This window comes from Talpa occidentalis, unplaced genomic scaffold (assembly GCF_014898055.3).
Source record: "Talpa occidentalis isolate TD23 unplaced genomic scaffold, MPIMG_talOcc4v2.1 talOcc4.5, whole genome shotgun sequence".
NCBI lineage: Eukaryota > Metazoa > Chordata > Mammalia > Eulipotyphla > Talpidae > Talpa > Talpa occidentalis.
In genome coordinates this window covers 32,713,895-32,720,954 of record NW_023604861.1, presented here as the reverse complement: position 1 = coordinate 32,720,954, position 7,060 = coordinate 32,713,895, and the positions used below count along the sequence as shown (strand labels likewise).

Here is a 7,060-nt window from a genome sequence, read left to right as displayed (position 1 = left end):
TGAGAGATGTTTCTTTTTTACTCTGGGTATTTTCTTAGATAGACCTTAGATTTCATTAATCAAATGTTCTATGCTTTATTGTCACTAATAAATTTTCTGTCAGTCAATTCCATTACCTGTGGCATTTTGTCTATTTCATGTTTTTTTTTCCATTATCATAGCATTATGTAATTAATATCATAATTGTAAATTAATGGATAACATAATTTTATCACATACTTGAATGTGGAATATTGTTTTACTACATGTAGCCCCACCTATTTTATAAAGCTCTCGTCACTGAAACACAAGGAACAAAATTATAAAAATCTTGAAATCAGGACAGAGAAATCAAATAGTATATCACTATTCTGGAGGAAAACAGCACATTTTGTAAACTAAAGCATGCCCTTGAAGTTTATTAAACTGATTATATATTCAGTAATATACCAATAATTAACAATTTACCTTAACCATGTTACTGTTCTTTTCATGCCAGGATTTCTACTGGAGGCTTTCTTAAATAAGGCTTCCTATTTTTGTAACCTTTACAAGTTACAACGCATGCCAAGTAACACACAATAGACTAACTTAAGTACTCTGACCAATAGTGGTGAATCCTTATTTTCAATATAGCAGAATTAGTTGCTCTACAATAAATTGAAACATTTAGTCATTTAAATTTTAAAATCCTGGCCCACAAGATGTCTTGACTAGAGCTTTCTTTTCTTCATAACAATTTTAACTCCTACTTTAAATTCAAACTTTTCTTTATCCAAACTGAGACCACAATCCATTTCAGTTTTGATAATTGAAATGTCATCTTTATGGTGTTTCAGTGAGGTTAATGAGCCTTTCCAAATAACGTCTCCATTACGGATTTATTTAATTTTTTAACTGTCCTTTTTGGGTGTTCTGCAGCAGAGTAGGGAAATCTGCTACACAGTTCCTCTTTCAAATCTTTGATAAGATGGTAAATGATTTTGTGAAGTTTAAATTTTTTGTTCCTTCTTAGAGAATCAGAGATCATTTGCTCCTTAGAGCTCCTCATAGTATATGATTCTAAATGTCTTCCCAGGGGAACTCTTACCAGGATGATTTCTTCTTTCCTCCCTCCTTCCCTCCCTTCACTTGCCTACAACCCCTTTTTTTTTTTCTTTTTAGTTCCAAGTGTTTTGCTAGCACTTTTGCCCTGAACCTCCCTTCTGTCATATCATGCTTCACATCTCCACTGAGTTAGGGCTCCTTTCAAGTTGTTTGTTTTATTTTTTCCGCTCTGTCATTTTTGATTTGTTCTATCATCTCATTTTTAATTTTTGTGCTTTTTAAATAGAGATAGATTTTCAGACTGCTGTGTTTACACCTGCTTGTTTAATCTGAGAACTAATACCAGTGAGGGGGTAGTAGTTATAAAAGAGGACCAGGGCAATAGGGCATCAATGGATCACTCCAATAGACTCAGCAGTTTGCACATCCTACTTGCTGTCATGCCAGTTAACAGTGATCCCCTCCTCTGTGCCAACTCCTCTTGTGTTTACTTCCATGCTAATGTATTTGTAAGTAAGTAGCTGCAGCACTGGGCATGGAGTATAGTCGGTATGGGATCAGAGACTTGGAGTAGTTTTGTTTTCTTATCTAGCATATTGTCTTATCCTGGTGTGCTTGCTCCTGTTATTGACAAATGTTTGACGTCTACATTGTTCAAGCATTTCTTTGTTTTGGTTTTAGTCCTGGGTTGAGGGGTGGGAAGTGTTTTGGATATCTCTACATGGGCTTTGAGTCATAGACTCTTCTATAGGGAAAGTCTGTAGACTACAGTCTATAGTCTACTAAAGTCTATAGTCTATAGTCTATGACTCTAATTTCAATACGGTTAAATATCATTTTCACCCACACCTAAATGTACTAATTCTAGTTCACACTCATGTGAAGCATCATAGGTTTCCATAATGTTGAAAATGGCCTCAGTGGAACCATAAACATCAACATTAATAATTACAAGAAGTTAATTTCAATCTATTTCTTCTTTCTCTTTTGGCTTTAATGGTTTTGTTCTTTATTTTTTCTTGCTATTTCATATATGACCTCTCCTTCCAGGGAAAAACACCACACTTTTCATTGGCTTTTGAATATTCTTCAGTTCCTTTTATTTTTTCCTGTTCTTGCTCATACTTTATCCAATCAAAAATTTCATGTACTCTTGCATCTGAATCTACTTCAAGAATTTCAAACACTGAAGCTTACAATTCTCACTGGTATGCTGCAACAAGCTTTGTTGATAATGTTTCCATTTACATCAAACATTAATTGCTCTTTCTCAACCCATTTCAACACCAGAACTCAATCTTTGCACAAAGTTGTGCTTTGAATTATAGCTGTAGCAAGAGGCTGTCCTCCCTTGTCTGTGAAAGATTCTATTACTGTTCCTTCCACTGGCTGAGTATGATTTGCTTTCAATTTCAACACTTCTACAAAGGCAATTATTGGCTCTGCCTAAGCCATAAGATTATTGCTGTAAGTGCAAAAACACACACTACTTGAATGTTGCCTCCACAATCTTCACAAATCACATCACAAGCTAGCAGTTCTTTTTTGACTTTTTCCGGATCAGCCTCAGCTTTGTCACATTTGTTTATGGCAAGGACAATAGGAACTTGAAGATATCTGACATGCTGAATAGATTCTACAGTATGTTTGATTACTCCATCATCAGCTGCTACAACCGATATGATAATGTTACCAACCAGAGTGCCTCTGGTTCTCAATGCAGAGAAACAAGTATGTCATGACAGGTTATCTTTTCTGCAGAAGGCAGGGAGACAAGAAGCACACCAATGTCCTGAGTGATGCCTCCAGCTTCTATTGAGTTTTTTTCAGTTTGTCAATAATGTCATTTTTCCCATGGTCATCACAATCCATTATAATAGCAACTGGAAACCTTGGGGCTAATAAAACTGGATCTGCCTAGGGTCTTTTATGCATCTTTATTTTCTATGACTTTGTCCTTTTTATTTTGCTTTTTTATTATGTCATCCTGCCTTCTTTACCACTTCTTTGATCCAGGCTTTATCGAAATGTTGTCTGTTTCTAGTGAATCCTGGTCAATAGTGGTATTCATTAAAGGTTCACATATAAAATCAATGTCTTCCCTCTGCCTGGCAGCAACTAAGCCATCATTCCAATCCATACCTCTAGCTTCATTTTAGATTTTGTTGATGATAATTGGTACTTCTGTGATCTTTCATCCTTCTTTGTTACTAGAACTCTGCATTGCAATAAAGCAGTCCTGATAGGTGTCTTTTTGCCAGGTTCAGACATACAGCTGAACTATCCTGCCCTAGCAAGTCAGGGAAAACACATTACTCTGTTGTACTAATAAATGTTCTTCTGTGACCCAGACTGTGCTACTGACTACAAGTAGTGTGAAATTATAGCAAGTTCTCCAACTTTTTTATTTTCTGTTTCATGTTTCTCTGATCATTAATGATAATCAGGACTTGAACTCAGACTTTCAGACTCTCAAAATCAGAGCTCTTCTTTTTATTTTATATATTTTTTTAAATCATTTTTCATTTTTGCAGAATGTATGCATTTTCATCTTGGTTATAGTCCCCATGCAATTCCCACCCCCCCTTATTTTGACTGTAATCCCTCATACACTCCCACCCCCCATAGTGTGTCTCTGGTGTTTAGTTACTTGTTGATTTTGATTTTTACTTTATTATTATTAGTCTTTATCCTGGTCCCTTCTTTAGGTATTCTAAATTCCTGCTATGAGTGAGACCAGCCAGTATTTTTCTTTTTTCTTTCTGGCTTATTTTGTGAATATTACTCAGCAATCAAAAAAGATAAACTCATGCAATTTGCAGCAACATGGATGGAGCTGGAAGGGATCATGCTCAGAGCTCTTTTACTACCAGGATGTATTTATCATAGAATTTAACTTCTGTATAACTCCCAAGGTGTCTGAATTCTGAGACCTGTTGGAGATCACTTCTATCAATTCTTCATTATCATCTCTTTCCTGCTCCAACTTATGTGTTCAGGTATAGTTAGCTTCAATATATATGAGCATAGGGCTATATTAAGATAATCCATGTGAAGAACTTGGGTATATTCAATTGATATTCAGCATTCATTCATGTGTTCTATAAAGGAAAGCAAGCAAGCAAACAAACAAACTGGGTTTAAAGTTTGCCTTGTAACTCAAATTCTGGATGCCATAAATTGGAATCTTTCCATAAATTGTATTCCTTCATATGACATTTATTTTATTTTATTTATGTATACAGGAGTTGGGGTGAAGGCCAGAGGTGTGGGGTGGTGAGAGGATTCACCAGAGACAGAGTGTGGAGCAGAACAGGCAGATCTACTGAAATATATTGCTGAAGGGAACAGTGGGCGAGACAGGAGAGGTCTGCTGCACCATGTAGGTTAGCTCCCTGGCCTGGGATTGAACTCATGCCACAGTGGCTGGTGATATACTTGATAGCACTGAGGCTTTAACCTAACCCCTGCGTCACCAGGGAGACTGAGAACTTTATTTTCTTCAAACATATATTTTTATTATGGACAAATAATACTCAACTTTTTATAGTAGATATTATCAATTTCATAGTTCTCATTGGGAAAAATATCTAGGACTTTTTTTTCTTTTTTTCAAAACAGTGCAGAGAATTTTATAATACATAAACTTCTGATCTCATCTCTGTTCCCTCAGGATAATTTTCAGTTGAATCACCAAGTTAAAATGTGCACATTTTAAAATGTTTAATTTATATTGCTAAATTTTCTCCAAAAACATAATAATATTTTACATAAATGTGTAACAAATATAGTAGAGTAAAAATCACATTATATCAAATCCTCCATGATAAATACTATAGTTCTTTATTATGCTGCAGTTTTTTATGCAGATATAAATCTAATTAGATAAGAGGTTATCTAAAATATAGACAAACTCATATAACCCAGTAAACAAACAAAAAAAAACAAATATTCCTGTTAAATATAGGCAGATGAACTGAATAAACATTTTTATGAAGAACACACAAATAGTCAATATTTATACAAAAAAGTGCTGACATTAATAATGACCAGTAAATGAAAGTAAAAGCCACAATGAGATAACACCTCTGTTAGGATGACTATTATTTCAAAGATAAGAAGTAACAACTATTGGTGAGTATCTAAAGAAAAGGGAGTGCTTGTAAACTATTGGTGGGAACATAATACAGTCACTATTTAACACATTATGGACGTTTCTCGAAATAGTAATAAAAAATTACCTTATGATTTAACAATTCCACTTCTGATATTTATCTGAACGAAATGAAATAAAGATCTTGAAAACTTACCTACACCTTCATGTTCATTGTAACATTGTTTACATAGCCAAGATCTGGAAACAATGTAAGGTTCCTGGTTAGAAAAATGGGTAAAATAAATGTGGTGTATAGATATATACACAGTGGAATATAACTCAATCATAAGAAGGAAGGAAATCCTTTCATTTGAAACAATATGGATGAATCTTGAGGTTCTTAAGCTAATGAAATTAATCAAAGAGTAAAAGGCAAATTCCATAAGCTGTCACTCATATATAGAAACTCAAAAAAAATTAACTGAATTTGGTAGTCCATTCAAGAGCTACAACTTAATTATCCTCCCCTTAAATGTGGACTGGATTTGATAACTCTCTTCTAATAAATAGAACAGGGCCAAAGTAATGAAGTGGAATTTCTGATTATGAACAAGGCATTGCAACTTCCTTCTTCCACTCTGGCATTATTCACTTTATTAGATGCCAGTTGCCATGTCATGAAGACAATGAAGCAGACCTATAGTGGTTATAAAAAGGAACTGAGGTCTACTGAAAGCCACATGCATTAGCCATGTTGAAATCAGATCTTTTAGCCTCGGTCAGGCCTTCAGATATATGTAGTTAACACCTTGACTGCAACATCCAGAGAGATCCTTCCCTGAATAATTCAATAATTCCTGACACAGAAGACTGTATGGCGTATGTTTGTTATGTTAATCTGCTAAATGTTGGAGTAATTTGTTTTACAGCAGTAGACTACTAATACAGATTTGCTGCTATGTTTCAGAGTAATTTATCATGGAGCAAAAGATAGTATCTAAACTGACATCTCCATGGAGCTATCTCATAAACTCATTTCAAACTTAACATGTCTAAATGGAACTGTTGGTCTTCTCTCAAATCTATTCTGTCACCAGTCTTTTCAAATTAAGTATATAGCATTTTATCCACTCACTTGTCTATGTCAAGATACTGATATTAATCTTTCACATCTCTCTTCTCTAATACAACAATATATCACTATTCTTTGTAGGTTCTAATCCATAAATATACCTTGAATCCATCCACAACTCTTCATTCCCCCATCATCCTCCAGTCCAACCTGCTGACATGTCTTCTTTAGAGTCCACTAACCTAAAGTCATTAAACCTGTCTCCTAATTTCTTGTTTCTTTCTAAACCATTCTATAAGTGGCACCAACTTGAAAATTAACATGGTTCACAAAGTCCTGCCCCCTACCTCTGTCAAACCTTATCTGCATTGTTTTACCCTCTTCTCAGTACTCCAGCCACACTGACCTTTATGTTACTCAGATGTACCTAGTGTTTGTCTGTGGCAGGATATTTGCTCATACTGTTGTGTTTACCTACCATGTTCCCTCTACTCTCAAACTGCTTAATTCCAATGCTATTTCAGGTATAGTTTTAAACATCTTTTCTTCAGAGCAGACTTGTAGACTTACCCAGTGTTTCAAAACATGACACTTTCTTATCTCTCAAACCCTCCACTAATATTTATCTCAATTTAATTATGGATTGAGGGCCTCTCTGGTGGCACAAGGGGTTAAGCACCATGTTATGAAGCTATCCGAAGTCTCTGCAGCACAAGTTCGATCCCCGACTGGCCAGAGAGAAACCACATGGCACAGCAGACCTCTCCTGACTCACCCACTGCTGCCCTCAGCAGTGTATTTCAGTCAGTCTGCCTGTTCTTTCCCCACTCTGTCTTTGATGAATCCTCTCACTCCCTCTCATCTCT

The 7,060-nt window shown here is 35.4% G+C and overlaps 1 pseudogene; it reads right to left on the bottom strand.

The window, feature by feature from the left end:
• Window positions 1–663: 663 nt before the first annotated feature.
• On the bottom strand, window positions 664–3,446 carry LOC119258499 (translation initiation factor IF-2, mitochondrial-like; annotated as a pseudogene).
• Between the last annotated feature and the right edge of the window lie 3,614 nt (window positions 3,447–7,060).